Source organism: Sebastes umbrosus, chromosome 4 (assembly GCF_015220745.1).
Source record: "Sebastes umbrosus isolate fSebUmb1 chromosome 4, fSebUmb1.pri, whole genome shotgun sequence".
Classification (NCBI taxonomy): Eukaryota; Metazoa; Chordata; class Actinopteri; order Perciformes; family Sebastidae; genus Sebastes; species Sebastes umbrosus.
The window spans coordinates 38,029,218-38,033,971 of NC_051272.1; the positions used below are offsets into that span (position 1 = coordinate 38,029,218).

The 4,754-nt window shown below is 36.3% G+C and overlaps 1 protein-coding gene across 1 annotated transcript in view; it reads left to right on the top strand.

Annotated features, from left to right (window-relative positions):
• Positions 1-4,754, top strand: part of LOC119486724 — a 1,187,645-nt gene that overhangs the window by 1,029,224 nt on the left and 153,667 nt on the right. The window lies entirely within an intron of this gene.

Consider the following 4,754-nt stretch of genomic DNA (forward strand, 5'->3'; position numbering starts at 1 on the left):
TATTGAGCTGCTACCTGAGCAAACTACATCCTCCATTTAGACCCCATGCAGAGTGTTTTTAAAGTCCAGCAGACAGTTACAGTGTGGAGAGTAAAGAAAAAGGTAAAACTCCAGCAGCACTTACAGAACAACTTTACTGTTTGGGCTTGAGGCCTTCAGGGTCAGGGTCATCATAAAGCAAATTACAAAGAACATTTTAATTGGGCAGAAAACCATTTGAAAATATAAAAGACAACCCGTCAAAACACACACGCCCACATATCAGAGCACTTACAGTAGATACTGTATATATGGTCATGTGGCTTTGGTCGCCCAGTAGAGGACATGGGTGACGCTATATTGGGTCCATAGACCGGAGAAGTACATGTTGATCTTAGCCAGGACCAAACTTCACTCAGGTGTGTCCGGCTCTAAACACCTGACACAGATGGGAAACAGAAAGTGACATTAATCATCAAACATCAACAGTTCAAACATGAAATCCTTCAACATTGATCGTTTTCTGTGAGAACGCTTTAAACACGACTCATCTTAATCAACATTATATCTTCAAGTAAATCTCCCCCCCACCCCCCACATATTTGGTCTATCCCATGACATCATCAATGACATCACCAAGGGGGTAAAAGCAGGAAGTGTCAGGAGGTAAGAAAAAGATTAAATCAACTGATAAAATGCTGATTCAGAGTTTGTTTGTGACACAGACTGAAGAACAAACCTGCCAATTATGATCAATGTTATATAGTGATGTTATTATGAGAAGTGACAGAAGAAGTCTGATGAAGCTCTACAACACCTCTGTTGACATATATATAAAAGATATGTTCTCAATTGTGTAAGTAAGCTTTTATTTTGTATGTTACCAGAAGCAGGAAATGTAGATGGTGTTAACAAGGGTGTATTTATGTCAACTGACATGTGTTCAATAAAGTTTCTCCGCTCTCGAGAGAGAGTAAGAGTTCCAGTCAGAGCAAGACTGATGCCCCACTGTTTTTATTCCTCCGTTATGGTTTCGGTCTAGTACTGAGTACACACGCCAGAATCGCTGCACTATTCAACTCTGCAACAACCTCTCTGATTTTAATAGTTTGAGTCTCATTCACACACAAGTCCAAGAAGCCCGCGTGTTATTAATCAAATCTGTAATAGTTTTGTTCAGTGTTTGAAGTGGAAAAAAATAAGTGCCAGTACTCCCATTCTTCACATGTTGGCATGTGTATCGGCTGGTATCAGCAATCATTACTGTCTGAATTTCTCAAAAGATACTAGGAGATATTGTCTTTGAGGGTCCTTCCCCAAGAAAATGTGACTTGAAAATGCAATTGAAAATGCAATTTCACATCATTTTGGACCATTATTATTACTATTGAAAACACCCTAAAAGCTCAAAAGAGAAAACTTGCTAGAGTTGAATAATTATTTTATTATTTACACATCACAGCCTTCGTCTGAACATTTAATTTTAATGTTGTCCTGTTCATTTATTTACGTTGTCACGGTTGTTACTTTATTATTTTGACAAACCATATTTTTTTAACATTAACCAAGCAGATTTGTTGCCTAAACCTAAACATTTCACAACTTTAACCTTGTGCCATTGTGTGTTTCTGTGAGTGTGATATGATACATTTATTTATGAAACGTCGACATTCAACGTATCCCGTGGTTTGCAGAAACGTACAATGGCAACATTTTTCCTGGCGACTGGGTTGAGATGTTATTGTGGTGCAACATGTAACAACATGAAACACATGATTATGACTTTGTGAGGCAAAATTAGATGTATGGATTTTAAAGAATCATCCAACAGTATCACAGTGTGGTACGGGAAGTTCTCTGCCTCTGACTGGAGGACATTGTGAAGGAGGGGAAACCTCTGATTAACAAACCATCGTAACACCAAATACACACCAGGCAGCGGCAAAGTGCGACTGGGTGGCATGTTCATGTGTTTCAGGTGGCTGCAGGTATTCTCTGGCCATAACTCGCTGAGCTTGGGAGCAGCCGCTGCAGCTTTTCATAGACGTCGCATGGCAGCTCGCTGCAGGCCGCACTTCGCCGCTGCTCTGGTGGGAATTTGGTGTAACACAGTAAGCAGCTGTATTATCTGTGGATGAATAGGCTGTTGGGATGCAAGTAAGAGCTGGTCTAGTTGTTAAGAAAATTATTAATATCAATAAAAATGTATATTAATAAATTAGCAATATATATTGATTTATTATATATATATATTATATTATATATTATATATTATATTATTTGTTTAGAAATGGAATAAAAAAAATAATTCAGCAAAAAAATTATGCTGAAATTAATATTAATTAATATTGAACATGCCAAAAATGATATGCCTCACACGGGGCACCATTATGTTGGGGACGCAAGTAGGAGCTGGTTTAGTTATTAGAAAATATTAAATATAATTTCTAATATCAATAAAAATAATATCATTAAATTTTCAATATATATGAATAATAATAGGGAACCAAATTATGTTGGTACATAAGATCAAAAAGGCATTAAAATGGCTATCCAACATAATTAATCATTATCAAAATGATTAATTATATTAAATGATATGATGTAATATACAGTATATTAAATCATCCTCGGGGCGCAACTCTTTGAAACAAAGGGAAAATGATAGCCAATTAAATGTAGTCTCATGAATAAGTCTAATTAAGTATACTTACTATCAATTAGCATCTTTGATTAATAATTAAATTAATAACTATAACCATAAATCAAGTTACAGTTTAAGGATTTTGTAGTTCTCGAGATAGCAGAGGGTATTATTCACTCTTGTACAACATTAAACAGACCATCATGTATAATTCACAAGCATTTATTTACAAGATGATAAAGGTTTAAAACACAATATTAATCTAACTAAATAACTAAACTAAACAAACCAAAAAGAGTGCGTGCGTGTGTGTGCGTGTGTGTGTGTGTGTGTGTGTGTGTGTGTGTGTGTATGTGTTTGCTCGCACAGATCAGCTTTTTAACTTGCTGTGTTTATGAGTGTTTAAGACGTGTGTGTTTATGACCCGGCTCATGAGCCATGACAAGAGAGGTGTACAAGTTTATTATTAAACATACAATAATCAAAAAAAGCCAGAAATGACACATCTTATTGCTCAATTAGTACAATGTGAAGCACAATTTTAAAATGTCTTCTTTATATTGATGTTTCTTCCAATATCCTACAAAACGTGTGAACGTTTTGCTTGTGTTTTACAAAAAAAGAGCAAAGACGTGCCGTTTTCAGCAACCTGTATTTGGAAATACAATCACAACTTGGTAAACTGATTAAAATTTGTTTTTATTTTACAAAAGATGTTCAGAAGAGTCTTTGTGGAGTCTTTAAATACAGCTGTGTTGCTGATGAAGGATTTTATCAGAAAATAGTCTGCTTAGCTCTGTGACTGGAGTTTAAAGGTAAGACATGAGAGGCACAAACTATAGCTACTGGGACTGTAACATATACTAGAATATACTCCTGCACTTATTAGAACATGTGAACATGCAGTTTTCTCTCCCTGCTGAGGAACATTATTGAACTTTTATTAACTGTGTGAGATGTTAAAGAGATTCTGTCAAAGACAGTTGTTGAGTACTATGACAACATACATGCAGTCTCATCTTTACTACAATGATGAGTTCACTGTCGAGTGCAGTAACAGATATTTGTTCATCTTAAAATGTGGACAGAAAACAACAGAAACATGTTTAAGTTTTAAAAAATGAAAGTGACCGTTAACACTTACGTTAGCTACATTTCTTTGTTAATATCGCAAAGTTAGCTAACTTATTTTAAAATGAGTTAACTCAAAATACTTAAACATTGATGAAATAAATAAACTTGTTTTCCCTTCAAAAAGAAGAAGAAAAAAACTAGAATTACCGCCTCACAGTTGTCTGCTCAAGTTGCAGTTTACATCCACGTCTGTCCAAAATGTCATCACTTCATCATTTTATCATAATAAACATCTTTGTGAAATTGTCATAATTAGCAGATGAATTCTTGAGTTATGGCCAAAAATGTGTTTTGTGAGGTCACAGTGACCTTTGACCACCAAACTCTAATCAGTTCATACTTCAGAAAGAAAGCATTCACACCATCAGTTCAGTGTTTCCTGCATCCATTCAGATAAACCACCTTTGTGGTAAAACAGAGGGAATGGTGACGTCTGCTGGCAGAAAGCAGCTCCAGCAGGAACAACAGAACATGAACGGTGATGATAATGATCGCTTCAACACTGAATAAAGAGAAGTGGATAAAGTGTCGGAGGCTCGCGTTCATTCCTATCAGAGTGTCTCCGTTGAGCATGAAGCTAAAATGGCTCGACTGCCGAGTGAAAAAGGTACCCGGTACCGCTGTTTGGCCACTACGAAAATGGGCATCAAAGCCCGGTGCTCTTCCTGAGGGCTCGGTTTTAATAAGGTTACTTTATTAACTACTACTGTTATTTAGAAATAAGTCGAAATAAACAGCAAAACTCCATCGCTCCACAGGGTGGAGCTGCAACACAAAGCAAAGCAGAAAGATCTATCTAAATGCATTTATCTACATGTTATGTTGTCATAAACTGAACTATTCAGCAGAGGCATTTTGGGTTCAGAATATATGAATGAATGAATAAAAAAAGACAAAATAAGATGCAGGTCCAGGTGGTGAACCTCTGTGGATCATCAGGACACAGCTGATCCTTTCAACACATCCACTTTTCTGATCACTCACACTCTGACAGAGA